Below are 18,914 nucleotides of genomic sequence, written 5' to 3' on the forward strand. Positions count from 1 at the left end.
CCTATTGCCTGGTCACTTGCTGGCATCAGGAGCCATGACCTACTGAACTAACATTTTTTTAAGGTAGCAGACAACATACAAGTTGCAGTGAATAGCTCAGACCTATTGCAGCCGCTCCAATCCTGCAAAAGGCAGCCCCTCCCCATTAACCTAATGTGGAATCATGCTGTCCCTGCCACACACACACACATACATACATACATATATATATATATATATATATATATATATGGGGCAAAGATTGGTGTACAGGTGCGCTGGTTAGTCTTAATGAAGGTTTGCAGTCCACAGGTGATTCCACACCTTGGCTGTTAGCACTGATGAACCACCACCGCTGCACTTCTCCAAAGCATTCAGGACTCCTTGAATGAATTTCTGGGAAAAAAGGATTCAGGAGAATGCGCCCATAGTGTAAATCTGATTTATTTATAAAAACATATCAGTAAAACCAAATCACAGGTATAGATATAATAATACCTCTTCAGACCCACACTTTGGGCCAGTTTATGCATATAAGAAATTCCACAAGGCTAATGCACCAACCGCCGTGTCCAAACGCCGGGACCGTGCACCGTGCTGCACTCAGAAGCCCGTCCGGCCACCCGCAGTGATCACAGGGAGATGCAGAACCGAGTGAATGAGACGTCTGGCAAGCTCCGCCCCAACGCGTTTCGTAAACACTTCGTCAGGAGGCTGGCTTGCAGACGTCATTCCGACCTTAATATACTACTCCACAGATTATCACCAGCTGTTTGTGATAATTAGCGGCCAGTGAACAATCCTCAGTCCACCGACAATATACACAAATTTTAGGCTCGCACGTAATTTGTGACAGATGGATTAAAAAATGTTGCTATTAAATACATACACACAAAGCATATTTGCACAAAATTTACAAACAATACATATAAAATTCATAGACAGTACACACATATGTAAATCTCCGTCCCTAGCTATTTTTATATTAGTCAAAAGGCAGAATAAAAACACATCATAAATCATATGGGTACCTCATTAGAATTCAATACCCTTGTACTATAACCACACTTTGGGCTTAAACATAATTTATAACTAACAATGTTAATAGCAGATTCCATACACGCATGGATTAGTTATAATTAAACGAGATTTAAAGCACTACACATAAAATTTACAGCACACACTCGTGTCTATATTGGATTCACATACTACTTAGAACGCATGGAAAGGATACCTCATTGAAATAGTCACGTATCTGATCTAGTGCAAATCGTCATACTTGTAACGAGCAAGCACTGAAAGTATTAACCTCTTTAGAAGAGAGCATTTTTTTCTAAAGAGAAAATAGTTCTTACGAACAGTAGCCTCAGTGCCCTCTCGGGATTTCAGACGGGGAGACTTTTAGCTGACCACCATATTCATAGGCCATATCAGGGGTAAACCAGATGGAAATATTATAAAGATATACATATGTATATAGCAGTAGTCGACTTTGGATGTATCTAGAGTCATCCAAACGAGAGATTCCCGGTTAATGGATGAGAGCTATGTTCTTGATTTAATGATAACTGTAAAGCAAGGCAGGGATAATTCATATAATATATTTAAGTATATGATTCACACCCACCAGCTTACTTAATACATGGAGACAGAATGAGACAGAGCGCATCAAAAACTCAAAAAATGCAAAGGAGATAGAAGCATAGCTAAACCAGAGGAGATAACAGAGACATATTATCGATCCCTAATAAAAGGAGTAATCTCATAATTCTCGTTTAGACCATGTGGGATCAGCGTATTTAGTTTTAGAATCCAGACTGTTTCCCTTCTGAGTAGTTGTTCGTCTCTATTACCACCATCTTTATTCGCTGCTATATGTTCAATTCCCGCAAATTTTAAGGTGGAAGGATCAGCATTGTGTCGCTCTGCGAAGTGTCGAGGAACACTATGGTTCATCACACGATTTTTAATATTCCTCGTGTGCTCCAAAATTCTTATTTTTAATACACGTTTAGTTTTTCCCACGTACACCAGTCCACAAGGACACATTAGTACATAGACACAGAAACTGGTATTACAGTTAATAAAAGACTGAATAGTGTTAGGACGTATACTCACTTTCCCCATTATATTTTTAGCCCCCTTATCAGCCAAGCTACATACTTTACAACAGCCACATTGGAAAAAGCCTTTTACAGGACCTAGAAAATGATCATTTTTTACAACCGGTATCTTTTGCAGTTTACTCTTAGATATTAATGATTTAACAGTTCTAGCCCTCCTATAGATGATGTCGGGTTTTTTTGGGAGTACAGGCCCTAGTATGGGATCTAGCTGCAAAATATGCCAATTTTTTCGGGCTATTTTTTCCAATTCTTTTGTCCCAGAGCTAAACTGTGTGACGAATGGGCAAAAAGTTTTACTCCTTCCCTCATCTTTTTCTTTTTCCTTGTAAACCAACAGTGAATCTCGTTCTCTCCCTCTTGCCCTAAGCATTGCATTTTTTGTAAGCTCTTCAGGGTACCCTCTCTCTACAAATCTATCTTTATACACTTTAGCTTGTTCATCAAACTTTGAAAGGTGTGTACAATTTCTCCGTAGTCTAGTAAATTGGGAGTAAGGTATATTCTCTTTCCATTGTGGGAGATGGCAACTTTTAAAGTCCAGATAGCTGTTACTATCTACTTTCTTAAAGTGTGTATAGGTTTCTATCTCCCCTGTCACTTCAAAGTTCTCCGTGGAAATTACTAGATCAAGAAATTCCAACCTATTTACACTGAAAGTACCCGTGAATTTAAGATTATATGTGTTCACGTTCAGCCTCTCCAAGAAATCAACCCATACAGGTTCATTACCATCCCATACAATAATCAGGTCATCTATATATCTTTTATACATTATTATTTTTGATCTCATGTCACCCTTCAAAGTTTCCATTTCCCATTGTCCCATATATATATTAGCTAGGCTAGGGGCACAGATACTCCCCATTGCTGATCCGCACACCTGTTGGTACCACTCTTCTAGAAATGTAAAATAGTTGTACTTAAGCACAAATTCTAGACACCTGCATATAAATTTACATTTCAGATCCCCAACTTCGGGATCATTCCTAAGTCTGGTCTCTACAGCCGAGACCCCTTTACCGTGCGGGATAGACGTATAAAGTGATTGCACATCTATGGAGCACCACCTATAAGAATCCTTCCATTTCAAATCTTTTAATACATGCAATATTGATGTTGTATCTTGTATGTAAGAGTCCAGACTTGGAACATATTTCTTGATATAGCAGTCAACAAATTCTGAGACCCTAGATGTTAAGGACCCAATGCCGCTGATAATAGGTCTTCCGGGGGGGTGGGATAAGTTCTTATGGATCTTGGGAATATGATAAAAGGTAGCCATCCGTGGATGTTTATTAAGCAAATAGTTATATTCTGTAAGTGTGATGCTATTGTTTTGTAAACCTTCCTTTAATATCCCTTCTAGTATAATAAGAAAGCTACTAGTTGGATCATCTGATAGTTTTAAATAGGATTCAGGATCATTGAGCAATCTATGAGCTTCTTCCATGTAATAGTCACGATCCATAAGAACTATCCCACCCCCCTTATCAGCATTCTTGATAACTACATCAGTATTTGCGGCTAGGGTTTTAAGGGCCTGATGTTCACTTTTAGTCAAATTGGTATTTTTCTTAGTTGGAATCTCTAATGTTTCAAGGTCCTTTTTCATCATTTCATTAAACATCTCCACATAGGGACCTTTAGACTCCAAAGGATAGTAGGTGGATTTTAATTTTAGACCCGACCCATTTTTAGTCTGATCCCAATTTTTTATTGGTGCGTCACTTTTTCTCAAGTAATGCCTTTTTAGAGTAAGGTTCCTTATATACAGGTTTAGGTCAATATAAGTATTAACCTTATTCAAACTGGAAGAAGGGGCATATGATAGTCCTTTGGACAAAACCCTCTTCTCAACCGGATTAAGAGTATACTTTGACAAATTAAAGATACCCTTATCTGTCTCACCTACTACAGGTTTCTCAATTTTGACTCCCTTTTTGGAAGATCGCCCTCCTCTCTTTCCCCTAGTCTTCGCTTTTTCCCTGTGGGTGTACCCTGTTCCCTGTTGTTCCACTCTCTTTCTTGACCATAACGATTGGTTGATGTTCTTGGTCCTAAAAAATGTTCCCTTTCTCTAGTATAATGTAGTTTATTAAATCTATTTTCATGAGAAAAATCTGAATAGTCATGTTGCCTTTCATTGTGCTACTGCCACACCGCTGAGGAGAAAGAATAGATGGGATTTAGAGCAAGGGTCCTCCCGAGATCAGCAGGGTTACTCAGGGAGTAAAAGAGCATTTAATCACGAACGGCAATGGGAAGTCCCTAAGAAAACTGCAAACTATAGAAAGTATAATGAAAGGCAACATGACTATTCAGATTTTTCTCATGAAAATAGATTTAATAAACTACATTATACTAGAGAAAGGGAACATTTTTTAGGACCAAGAACATCAACCAATCGTTATGGTCAAGAAAGAGAGTGGAACAACAGGGAACAGGGTACACCCACAGGGAAAAAGCGAAGACTAGGGGAAAGAGAGGAGGGCGATCTTCCAAAAAGGGAGTCAAAATTGAGAAACCTGTAGTAGGTGAGACAGATAAGGGTATCTTTAATTTGTCAAAGTATACTCTTAATCCGGTTGAGAAGAGGGTTTTGTCCAAAGGACTATCATATGCCCCTTCTTCCAGTTTGAATAAGGTTAATACTTATATTGACCTAAACCTGTATATAAGGAACCTTACTCTAAAAAGGCATTACTTGAGAAAAAGTGACGCACCAATAAAAAATTGGGATCAGACTAAAAATGGGTCGGGTCTAAAATTAAAATCCACCTACTATCCTTTGGAGTCTAAAGGTCCCTATGTGGAGATGTTTAATGAAATGATGAAAAAGGACCTTGAAACATTAGAGATTCCAACTAAGAAAAATACCAATTTGACTAAAAGTGAACATCAGGCCCTTAAAACCCTAGCCGCAAATACTGATGTAGTTATCAAGAATGCTGATAAGGGGGGTGGGATAGTTCTTATGGATCGTGACTATTACATGGAAGAAGCTCATAGATTGCTCAATGATCCTGAATCCTATTTAAAACTATCAGATGATCCAACTAGTAGCTTTCTTATTATACTAGAAGGGATATTAAAGGAAGGTTTACAAAACAATAGCATCACACTTACAGAATATAACTATTTGCTTAATAAACATCCACGGATGGCTACCTTTTATCATATTCCCAAGATCCATAAGAACTTATCCCACCCCCCCGGAAGACCTATTATCAGCGGCATTGGGTCCTTAACATCTAGGGTCTCAGAATTTGTTGACTGCTATATCAAGAAATATGTTCCAAGTCTGGACTCTTACATACAAGATACAACATCAATATTGCATGTATTAAAAGATTTGAAATGGAAGGATTCTTATAGGTGGTGCTCCATAGATGTGCAATCACTTTATACGTCTATCCCGCACGGTAAAGGGGTCTCGGCTGTAGAGACCAGACTTAGGAATGATCCCGAAGTTGGGGATCTGAAATGTAAATTTATATGCAGGTGTCTAGAATTTGTGCTTAAGTACAACTATTTTACATTTCTAGAAGAGTGGTACCAACAGGTGTGCGGATCAGCAATGGGGAGTATCTGTGCCCCTAGCCTAGCTAATATATATATGGGACAATGGGAAATGGAAACTTTGAAGGGTGACATGAGATCAAAAATAATAATGTATAAAAGATATATAGATGACCTGATTATTGTATGGGATGGTAATGAACCTGAATGGGTTGATTTCTTGGAGAGGCTGAACGTGAACACATATAATCTTAAATTCACGGGTACTTTCAGTGTAAATAGGTTGGAATTTCTTGATCTAGTAATTTCCACGGAGAACTTTGAAGTGACAGGGGAGATAGAAACCTATACACACTTTAAGAAAGTAGATAGTAACAGCTATCTGGACTTTAAAAGTTGCCATCTCCCACAATGGAAAGAGAATATACCTTACTCCCAATTTACTAGACTACGGAGAAATTGTACACACCTTTCAAAGTTTGATGAACAAGCTAAAGTGTATAAAGATAGATTTGTAGAGAGAGGGTACCCTGAAGAGCTTACAAAAAATGCAATGCTTAGGGCAAGAGGGAGAGAACGAGATTCACTGTTGGTTTACAAGGAAAAAGAAAAAGATGAGGGAAGGAGTAAAACTTTTTGCCCATTCGTCACACAGTTTAGCTCTGGGACAAAAGAATTGGAAAAAATAGCCCGAAAAAATTGGCATATTTTGCAGCTAGATCCCATACTAGGGCCTGTACTCCCAAAAAAACCCGACATCATCTATAGGAGGGCTAGAACTGTTAAATCATTAATATCTAAGAGTAAACTGCAAAAGATACCGGTTGTAAAAAATGATCATTTTCTAGGTCCTGTAAAAGGCTTTTTCCAATGTGGCTGTTGTAAAGTATGTAGCTTGGCTGATAAGGGGGCTAAAAATATAATGGGGAAAGTGAGTATACGTCCTAACACTATTCAGTCTTTTATTAACTGTAATACCAGTTTCTGTGTCTATGTACTAATGTGTCCTTGTGGACTGGTGTACGTGGGAAAAACTAAACGTGTATTAAAAATAAGAATTTTGGAGCACACGAGGAATATTAAAAATCGTGTGATGAACCATAGTGTTCCTCGACACTTCGCAGAGCGACACAATGCTGATCCTTCCACCTTAAAATTTGCGGGAATTGAACATATAGCAGCGAATAAAGATGGTGGTAATAGAGACGAACAACTACTCAGAAGGGAAACAGTCTGGATTCTAAAACTAAATACGCTGATCCCACATGGTCTAAACGAGAATTATGAGATTACTCCTTTTATTAGGGATCGATAATATGTCTCTGTTATCTCCTCTGGTTTAGCTATGCTTCTATCTCCTTTGCATTTTTTGAGTTTTTGATGCGCTCTGTCTCATTCTGTCTCCATGTATTAAGTAAGCTGGTGGGTGTGAATCATATACTTAAATATATTATATGAATTATCCCTGCCTTGCTTTACAGTTATCATTAAATCAAGAACATAGCTCTCATCCATTAACCGGGAATCTCTCGTTTGGATGACTCTAGATACATCCAAAGTCGACTACTGCTATATACATATGTATATCTTTATAATATTTCCATCTGGTTTACCCCTGATATGGCCTATGAATATGGTGGTCAGCTAAAAGTCTCCCCGTCTGAAATCCCGAGAGGGCACTGAGGCTACTGTTCGTAAGAACTATTTTCTCTTTAGAAAAAAATGCTCTCTTCTAAAGAGGTTAATACTTTCAGTGCTTGCTCGTTACAAGTATGACGATTTGCACTAGATCAGATACGTGACTATTTCAATGAGGTATCCTTTCCATGCGTTCTAAGTAGTATGTGAATCCAATATAGACACGAGTGTGTGCTGTAAATTTTATGTGTAGTGCTTTAAATCTCGTTTAATTATAACTAATCCATGCGTGTATGGAATCTGCTATTAACATTGTTAGTTATAAATTATGTTTAAGCCCAAAGTGTGGTTATAGTACAAGGGTATTGAATTCTAATGAGGTACCCATATGATTTATGATGTGTTTTTATTCTGCCTTTTGACTAATATAAAAATAGCTAGGGACGGAGATTTACATATGTGTGTACTGTCTATGAATTTTATATGTATTGTTTGTAAATTTTGTGCAAATATGCTTTGTGTGTATGTATTTAATAGCAACATTTTTTAATCCATCTGTCACAAATTACGTGCGAGCCTAAAATTTGTGTATATTGTTGGTGGACTGAGGATTGTTCACTGGCCGCTAATTATCACAAACAGCTGGTGATAATCTGTGGAGTAGTATATTAAGGTCGGAATGACGTCTGCAAGCCAGCCTCCTGACGAAGTGTTTACGAAACGCGTTGGGGCGGAGCTTGCCAGACGTCTCATTCACTCGGTTCTGCATCTCCCTGTGATCATTGCGGGTGGCCGGACGGGCTTCTGAGTGCAGCACGGTGCACGGTCCCGGCGTTTGGACACGGCGGTTGGTGCATTAGCCTTGTGGAATTTCTTATATGCATAAACTGGCCCAAAGTGTGGGTCTGAAGAGGTATTATTATATCTATACCTGTGATTTGGTTTTACTGATATGTTTTTATAAATAAATCAGATTTACACTATGGGCGCATTCTCCTGAATCCTTTTTTCCCATATATATATATATATATATATATATAAAAATCTTCATTAGTGATAAATCAGCTGCACCTTCAGTGCATAGAAAAAAAGGGGGGTTTTCCCATGACTTATTCAACAGTGATAATCAATATATAGTATCATAGTAACATAGTAACCAAGGTTGAAAAAAGACAATTGTCCATCGAGTTCAACCTGTTTGTGGTCTCCTTTGCAGTCTTACTATAGGACTAGTTATTTTTATGTTAGGCACAAAATGTAAAGCTGCTCAATCAGATTGTAATGTCACTCAGGTGCTAAAAGGGAGGGGTAATTCTGTGTAGGAAAAAACTATGTGTTCCCTAATGCACACCGAGTGAAAATTATTACTACATAATAGATAATACGGAGCCACACACAGGGGCCACCGCACCCCACACCCACCCCATAAATAATGACAAATATGTCTGGGTTAAATTCCCAGTGTAAGGCCACATGGTAATGGCTCCTACAGCATCTGAGAGCCAGCTTACCTGGGGATACCCCTGGCTTCCCCTATGGCACTCTGGAGTCAGCAATCCCTCCTAATGCTGACCCATCCATGCCTCTCTAAATACAATGCACAAAATGGAAAGCTGCTCAATCAGATTGTAATGTCACTCAGGTGCTAAAAGGGAGGGGTAATTCTGTGTAGGAAAAAACTATGTGTTCCCTAATGCACACCGAGTGAAAAATATTACTACATAATAGTCAGATAATACGGAGATCTTAGTTGCGTATATCTGCAGATATAGGGTTAAGCCCCCAGGCCGATTGACAAGGCTTCTCCGTCACTGGGGGTCCCTAATACTAGGTATGGGTCCGGGGTGCAGGACCCCACGATGTCGGCACAGGTCGACCACCCCAGGTCAGCACACAGGTGAGAATTAATAGGGGTTAATAAGAAGCACAGAAGTGCTATGTAAGTGGTGTGATTAAAATAATATATACAAAGTGATAGGGAAAATCATAAGTGTTAATAAAGTGTTAGGGTGTGCCGACCTGAAGCAGCCCAGCCATACCGACACAGGGGCCACCGCACCCCACACCCACCCCATAAATAATTACAAATATGTCTGGGTTAAATTCCCAGTGTAAGGCCACATGGTAATGGCTCCTACAGCATCTGAGAGCCAGCTTACCTGGGGATACCCCTGGCTTCCCCTATGGCACTCTGGAGTCAGCAATCCCTCCTAATGCTGACCCATCCATGCCTCTCTAAATACAATGCACAAAATGGAAAGCTGCTCAATCAGATTGTAATGTCACTCAGGTGCTAAATGGGAGGGGTAATTCTGTGTAGGAAAAAACTATGTGTTCCCTAATGCACAACGAGTGAAAAATATTACTACATAATAGTCAGATAATACAGAGATCTTAGTTGCGTATATCTGCAGATATAGGGTTAAGCCCCCATGCCGATCGACAAGGCTTCTCCGTCACTGGGGGTCCCTAATACTAGGTATGGGTCCGGGGTGCAGGACCCCACGATGTCGGCACAGGTCGGCCACCCCAGGTCAGCACACAGGTGAGAATTAATAGGGGTTAATAAGAAGCACAGAAGTGTGTGCATTAGGGAACACACAGTTTTTTCCTATTTTTATGTTAGGACCAGATATATTAACTATAATGCGTGCCTATGCACCATAGCCCTGAATATCTTTATCCAATAGGAATTTATCTAACCCATTCTTAAAGGTGTTGACTAAGTCTGCTGTTACTACTCTCTCAGGCAGGGAATTCCAAACACGTATTGTCCTTACTGTGAAAAGTGAATATATGCGTACCAGATAGGTGAAAAGTATAGATATGTAGCATTATCTTTAAAGAACTTTTCGTGGTGTTGCCCCTCCTTCCACAGTGGTTCAGACGTTGTGTGTCAATACACATGGATAGGGGATGGAAACAATGTATCAGTAAAACTGCCCTTCAATTTATAAAGTGACTGTGCTTTCATGCATAAAAATTAAAAAAGTGCTTATTGTGCAAACTGCGTGCAAAAAAAACGGGGTTGTAACACCTTGCAACAATATAATGTCATATAATGGAGCGAGGTCCTCAAAGTTATTCATCCGGCCGGGAACCTTAAAACCAATAAAAACTCCCTCCCAACATGACCCTCTCCAGGAGAGACCTCGCTCCATTACATGACATTCCAAATAAGAAGTGAGTGTTTTCTCAGAGCTTCCTGTAGTAAGAGTGTAAATCTCTTATGCATATATATTTTTTAGTGCACGGTTAACAAGTGTATTGTTGCAAGGTGTTACAACCCCGTTTTTTTTTTTTGCACTTTTTTTGCACTTTTTTTTGCACGCAGTTTGCACAATAAGCACTTGGAACCAAAAATCTCAAATTTGGACTCATCAGACCAAAGTACAGATTTCCACTGGTCTAAAGTCCATTCCCTGTGTTTCTTTGTCCCAAACAATTCTCTTCTTCTTGTTCATCCTCAGTAGTGGCTTCTTTGCAGCAATTCGACCATGAGGGCCTGATTCACACAGTCTCCTCTGAACAGTTGATGTTGAGATTTGTCTGCTACTTGAATTTATGTGAATTTATATAGGCTCTAATCTGAAGTGCTGTAAATTAGCGGTTTCTGAGGCTGGTAACTCTAATGAACTCACCCTCTGCAGCAGTGGTTGCTCTTGGTCTTCCTTTCCTGGGGCGGTCCTCATAAGAGCCAGTTTCATCATAGCGTTTGATGGTTTTTGCAACTGCACTTGAGGATACATTCAAAGTTCTTGAAATTTTCCATATTGACTGACCTTCATGTCTTAAAGTAATGATGGACTGACGTTTCTCTTTGCTGTGTTGAGTGGTTCATGCCATAATATGGAATACAACAGTAGTCAAATAAGAGTGTCCACTGTGTACTAACCCTACCTCTGCACAACACAACTGATGATCTCAAACACATTAAAAAGGCAAGTAATTCCACAGATTGACTCTTGACAAGGCGCACCTGTTAATTCAAAAACATTCCAGGAGACTTCCTCATGAAGCTTATTGAGAGAATGACAAGAGTGTGCAAAGCTGCCATCAAAGCAAAAGGGGGCTACTTTGAGGAATCTAAAATATAAAACATATTTTGATTTTTTGAAACATATTTTGATTTGTTTACACTTTTTTGTTTACAACATAATTCCATATGTGTTCTTTCATAGTTTTGATGTCTTCAGTATTAATCTACAATGTAGAAAATAATTAAAATACATATAAACCATTGAATGAGAAGGTGTATCCAAACTTTTGACTGGTACTGTATATGTATATATATATATATATATATATATAATATATATACACATATATATATATATATATATATATAAACAAAACAAATTACCTAAGGTGCGCTACTAAAGTGTTATCAGGGTAATACTTCAATTTGTGTAAAAGGGTAATCCCTATGGGATTATACTCCCTATTTACTTTAATGTCACTCACAATAAAAACAATAATTTCATACCTAAATGTTTATTCTTAGTATATAATATAAAGATTCACATAATTTAAAAGATACACATAATTGTTGCATAAAATTGAATGTACAATATATAGTTTGACATGTATCCAACCACTTAATTAGGCGGTATAGTTTAGTTTTCCACTTCACCCTTATAGGTATATATACAAGGTGGATATCTTCTATAGTTGGTACAGGCTGTAGTATTGATGATCCAATGCTTTTCATCCACTACAGAACTTCATCAGGAGTACCAATCTTAAAAACTATATTATGTAAGAAACTTGTCGCACACATTTCATATAATCTCGGAGTGCCGGCACATAATCGGGTTAACGTAGTTCATAACGGAGAACCTGCACATGCAAAGCTTCTTGTTGAGCCGAGAAGCCATCATGTCTATTTGTGGGCAGCCCCACCAGTCGATGATCTGCTGAAACACCTGATGGTGAAGCCCCCTTTCTCCGAGGTGGAGATCGTGACGACTCAGGAAGTCCGCTTCCCAGTTGTCTACTCCTGGAATGAAGATTGCGGACAGTACTCTTGGATTTTTTTCTACCCAGAGGAGTATCTTTGACACCTCTCACATGCAGGCCCTACTTTTTGTTCCTCCTTGTCGATTGATGTACTCTACTGCCGTGGCGTTGTCCGACTGTACTTGGATTGTGTGATCCCTGAGCAGAGGAGAGGACTGAATCAGAGCATTGTAGATCGCCCGAAGTTACAGAATGTTGATCAGAAGGAGGGCTTCGTGGGCTGACCACCTGCCCTGGAACTGAGCACCCTGGGTGACAGCTCCCCATCCTCTCAGACTCACATTCAACTTCAGCTTTCCAGTAGGTTGGAGGACTGCAGCTACCACAGGAGGGAAATCCTGGCCTGAGGTGATAGCCGTATTATTCGGTGCATCTGAGGATATGATCCAGACCACTTGCCCAGGAGAGCCAGTTGAAATGTTCTGGCATGGAACCTCCCATACTGGATCGCCTCGTACAAGGCAACCATCTTCCCCAACAATCTTATGCAAAGATGGATGGATATTCGAGTAGGCCAGAGAACCATGCGGACCATCTCCTGAAGTGTAGACCAAGAGAAAAGATACAAATAGAGTGCGCTGTCAACGGCAGCCTGTACAGGGAAGCTCAATTCCCTTAGTTATGTAAAAAAGAAAGGAAATGGGTATTGGCGCCGTCTGTTATTCAAAGATACATCAGACAACTGGATCAATAGATAAAATTTAAATAATTACTTTTAATATATATTCATAAAAGGAGATTATCCTACTCCTCAAGAATAAAAAACAATTGCTATAGCACAATGAGAGTTTAAAATGCCACAAGTACCCTTCCAAACCCAATGTCCACAGTCCCTGGCTAGGACACTAATCCACAGTTGCCCACAAGTTCAATAGGATGTAAATGTATTTTACCAGACTTGTTTCCGGATAAGGTCCCCTAGGTATCTGTGCAAATAGAAACCAAATGGCAGATGGGGACGAGTCCGAGTCTGTGAGAAACTTGTGTTGGAATTTGATCCAGTGGAGGCTAGTAGGTCCAAATATCACCAGGAGGTGGATGAGGGTTCTGGTACTTGTGGTTCTGCAGGAAAAGTCCAACACGTTTCGCTGGTCTGATGGGTGCCAGCTTCCTCAGGAGCATGAAGTGTTCTCGCTTTGTATTCTGGGAGGAACACTTTCTGGCCACATTATCCAGCAACATTCCCAGGAACAGGAGCCGCTGAGTTGGCTCCAGGTGGGGCTTCTGTAAATTGAGGATCCACCCATGGTGTGACAGAAGTTGGATTGTGCGTTCCATATGGAGCAATAAAAGCTCCCTGGATCTCACTGTTATCAAGAGATCGTCCAGGTAAGGGACAATATTGATCCACAGGACCTGGGGTTGGAACATTATCTCCGCCATCACCTTCGTGAACACCCTCGGAGCTGTGGACAGGCCAAAGGGTAGCACCTGGAACTGGTAGTGATCATTCAGCAGGGCAAACCTCAGGTAAGCCTGATGAGATGGTCAAATCGGGATATGGAGATAGGCGGCCCTGATATGCAGGGGGACCATGAACTCCTGTTATTCCAGACTCGCAATCACTGCTCGCAAGGATTCCATCTTGAACCTGAAAACCTCTAGTAAGGGTTCATGGATTTCAGATTCAAAATGGGTCTTACCGAACCACCCGGTTTCGGTACCACTAACAGGTTAGAGTAATAACTCTTGTCCTGTTGCTGCAGTGGCACTGGAACAATGACTCGGGACTGGACCAATTTTAGGATGGCCTGTTGCAGCATAACATGCGTATCCTCCAAAGCTGTTAAGCTTGATTTGAAAAATCGGTGGGGAGGAGCACAGTCGAACTCTAGCTTGCAGCCCTGAGAAATGAGGTCCTGTACCCAGGTATCCTGGCAGGAACTTTCCCAGATGCGGCTGAAGTGATGCATCCAAGCTCCCACCACGAGATCTCCTCGGGGTGGACGGGCACGGTCATGCTGAGGCCTTAGTGGAAGCTGAACTGGTGCTTTGTTCCTGGGAACCTGCAGCTGCTGACTTTTTTGCCTTACCTCTGGTGCCTCGTGCAGCGTTTGAGGCACCTCTGGTTCAAGATCGAAATATAGTGGTTCAAAAGGACTGAGTAGATGGCCCCGGGTAGGAACGCCTAGCCGTTGGGGCCCCAGAGGGGAGAAACATGGAATTCCCTGCAGTAGCTTTGGAAATCCACGAAACCAACCAACCCCAAATAGCCACTCCCCTGAGAAAGGGAGAAACACCACACTATGCTTGGAATCTGCGTCCGCTATCCACTGGCGCAGCCATAAAGCTCTGTGCGCCGACACTGCCATGGCAGTAGTACTCACATTAATAGGGCCTATCTCTTTAACAGAGTCGCATAGGATGCGTGCAGTATCCTGAATGTATTTGATCATAGTAACCGTACTCACTAGAGACATATCCCCCACGAGGCCCTCTTGAACTGGCCCGCCCAGGTGTGAATGACGTGTGAACCAGCAACCTGCTATCACAGGTCTTTGTGATATACCAGCTGCTGTGGAATAGACTACAGTGTAGTCTTCTAGTTTTCTATCCCCAGGGTCCTTCAAAGCCGAGGAGCCAGGGACCGGTAACACCACCTCTTTAGACAGTCGTGAGACAGAGATGTCAACAGTCGGGGGATCTTCCCAGTTTTTCCTGCCTTCAGGAGAAAATGGGAAAGTGTTAAAAAGCGTCTGGCCACCTGGAATTTTTTATCAGCATTTTTCCAGGTCAACTGTAAACATACTGTATCATCGAATTCCTTAGAATTAGAGAAAGTGATGCTAACTGTTACGTTCCTGATGCTCAGAACTGGAGAGATGTTGCGAAGTGAGTCCAGAGCATCAGGACGTGATGCTGAAATAAGGGGGTGGTACGGGAATAGCCCCTAGCACCCTTCCTCCGTTGTTTTACCCGTGTGGTCAGTTCACGCCTGAGTGACTATGGTTTCTTGGGCCCACGGCAGCCGCGTTTGAAGGGCGGATTAGGTCTGCCCAACTCCGATGCCCCCAGGTCTTAGAGTGAGACAAGGCGTGAACCGAGACAGGATAATAACAAGGGGACCTCTAACTAAAGCAAACAGAAATCTAGGGGCTAATAACTACCCTAAAACTAAATATATGTGCGGCACGCCGCCAAAGGAAAAGAACAACAAAAAATACACCGCCGAGTTCCGGGGAGGACAGTGAAAAGCGGAAACCTCCGCAAAAACCACCAATACAAAAGTAACAAGGACTAAGCGGCCTAGGCCGCAACACGCGGCAGAAGCCGCTACTCATGAAACCGGGAGAGAACCCCAACAAACGAGAACCCCCAGATGACTGCAACAGGTTCACTTGGACAGGAAGGATTCCCAGGACCGGCTTCAGAACTCCAGGACTCAGGAGCACAGGGAGCAGGATCGACCAGATACAGCTGACCAGGAACAGACGTTGCAAGGCAGGAACAGCATACAGGAAGCTATCACCGGCGAGGCTGCAGTGTGCTGGCTCCCATAAAAAGACCCTGCTGGCCAAAGACAGGAGGGCCAGCAAGACCAGCCCCCAGACCCTAATTACTAGTTGCCGTGCAGCTGCCCTGCTGCACGAACAACTAAACAATCCTATCTGGCAACGGGGAACGCGGTCCGCCAATGGCGTCCCCGTTGCTATGGACCCAGCGGCTGAGGACGCCCGGCGTCCTAGCGTTGCCAGGGACCCGGCGGCTACAGTACGCACGGCGTCCTGGCGTTGCTAGGCGCCGGGCAGGGAGGGAGGTGCGGTGGCCGTGAACGTCGCTCGGAAGCAGACCGAGCGGCGCCGCGGACCGCGGCACCTAACAGTACCCCCCCTTGAGGAGGGGTTAAAGAACCCCTAAAGCCGGGTTTCTGAGGAAATTCCTGAAAGAATAATCTCTTAAGTTTAGGGGCATGTAAATTGTTATCCAGGACCCAAGACCTTTCTTCCGGGCCACAGCCTTTCCAGTGAACCAAAAAATAAAGCCGGCCCCGAGAAACTTTGGAATCTAAAACCTTCTCCACCAAGAACTCTTGTTGCCCCTGAACATCCACCGGAGGTCTACCCTGGGAAGTCTTCCGAGGGAATTTCCTGGAAGAAAAATACTGCTTCAGAAGGGAACAGTGAAAAGTATTGCCAATTTTGAGTGATTTAGGCAAGCGTAGCCGAAAAGCAACTGGGTTGACCTTCTTAACGATAAGGAACGGTCCAATAAATTTGGGTCCCAATCTAGCCGAGGGTTGTCGGAGCTTGATGTTGCGGGTTGACAACCACACCTTATCTCCCACCTTAAAAGTGCATGGGCGTCGGAACCTATCAGAAAAATTGTTTTCTCGGAAGGCAGCCTTCTTAAGGGCAAGGTGCACCTTTTTCCAAATCATTCTGAGACGGGAAGTTAAGGTCAACGAGGAGACTGGAAAATGAGGGTAAAAAGAATTGGCTCTAGGAAGAAAGCCCAAGACCGAAAAGAATGGGGACTCCTTGGTGGAAGAATGACAAGAGTTATTATAGGCAAACTCGGCCAAAGGAAGAAATTCAGACCAATCATTCTGAAGTTTGGCCGAATATAGCCGTAAATACTGTTTAAACGACTGATTAACACGTTCAGTTTGTCCGTTAGACTGTGGATGGTACCCAGATGTTAAAGAGAGTTTCATATTTAATGAGGCACAAAAACGTTTCCAGAAACGGGCGATGAATTGCGGTCCCCAATCAGAGACAATATCCCTGGGTAAACCATGGAGCCTGAACACATGGCGGAGAAATAAAACTGCCAACCCTTGAGCAGAGGGTAATCGGGGGAGAGCAATGAAGTGGGCCATCTTACTAAAACGGTCTACTACCACCCAAATGACTCGAAATCCAGCTGAAAGAGGAAGGTCCACCACGAAATCCATGGATATATGTGACCATGGCCTGAGAGGAACGGCTAAAGGCATGAGTTGCCCGATCGGCAACGATCGAGATACCTTGTACTGAGCACAAACCTGACAGGAACGGACAAATTCCCTTACATCTTTAGAAAGATTAGGCCACCACACTGAGCGAGAGATTAACTCCAAGGTCTTAGTGATACCCGGATGACAAGAAACCTTATTATTAGTGATGAGCGGGTTCGGTTTCCGAGAAACCGAACTTCACCCTTTTTAGACGGGTCCGAGCCATACTCGGATTCTCCCGTATGGCTCGGTTAACCCGAGCGCGCCCGAACGTCATCATCCCGCTGTCGGATTCTCGCGAGATTCGGATTCTATATAAGCAGCCGCGCGTCGCCGCCATTTTCACACGTGCATTGAGATTGATAGGGAGAGGACGTGGCTGGCGTCCTCTCCGTTTATATAGTTATATACTACACAGTTGATCTGATTGCTTAGCTTATTGTTGGGAGGATTGGGGAGCAGCTGTTAGGAAGAGTACAGTGCAGAGTTTTGCTAATAGTGACCACCAGTTTTTTATCCGTTCTCTGCCTGAAAAAAACGCTCCATACCATATCTGTGCTCAGTGTGCTGCATGATATATCTGTGCTGAGTGCTCACACTGCTTAATTGTGGGGACTGGGGAGCAGCTATAGCAGGAGTACAGTGCACAGTTTTGCTGACAGTGACCACCAGTATACGTTTGTCTGCCTGAAAAACACTCCTGTGGTGTCTTTTTTTTTATACTATAAACGCAGTCTGCTGACAGTGTCCACCAGGTCCATTATACTGTATATAGCAGTACGGTAGGCCACTGCTGTACCTACCTCTGTGTCGTCACTCGTCGTCCATAAGTATACTATCCATCCATCTACATTGTATACCTGTGGTGTCTTTTTTTTTTTTATACTATAAACGCAGTCTGCTGACAGTATCCACCAGGTCCATTATACTGTATATAGCAGTACGGTAGGCCACTGCTGTACCTACCTCTGTGTCGTCACTCGTCGTCCATAAGTATACTATCCATCCATCTACATTGTATACCTGTGGTGTCTTTTTTTTTTATACTATAAACGCAGTCTGCTGACAGTGTCCACCAGGTCCATTATACTGTATATAGCAGTACGGTAGGCCACTGCTGTACCTACCTCTGTGTCGTCACTCGTCGTCCATAAGTATACTATCCATCCATCTACATTGTATACCTGTGGTGTCTTTTTTTCTTTATACTATAAACGCAGTCTGCTGACAGTGTCCACCAGGTCCATTATACTGTATATAGCAGTACGGTAGGCCACTGCTGTACCTACCTCTGTGTCGTCACTCGTCGTCCATAAGTATACTATCCATCCATCTACATTGTATACCTGTGGTGTCTTTTTTTTTATACTATAAACGCAGTCTGCTGACAGTGTCCACCAGGTCCATTATACTGTATATAGCAGTACGGTAGGCCACTGCTGTACCTACCTCTGTGTCGTCACTCGTCGTCCATAAGTATACTATCCATCCATCTACATTGTATACCTGTGGTGTCTTTTTTCTTTATACTATAAACGCAGTCTGCTGACAGTGTCCACCAGGTCCATTATACTGTATATAGCAGTACGGTAGGCCACTGCTGTACCTACCTCTGTGTCGTCACTCGTCGTCCATAAGTATACTATCCATCCATCTACATTGTATACCTGTGGTGTCTTTTTTTCTTTATACTATAA

This window comes from Pseudophryne corroboree, chromosome 2 (genome assembly GCF_028390025.1).
Source record: "Pseudophryne corroboree isolate aPseCor3 chromosome 2, aPseCor3.hap2, whole genome shotgun sequence".
Classification (NCBI taxonomy): Eukaryota; Metazoa; Chordata; class Amphibia; order Anura; family Myobatrachidae; genus Pseudophryne; species Pseudophryne corroboree.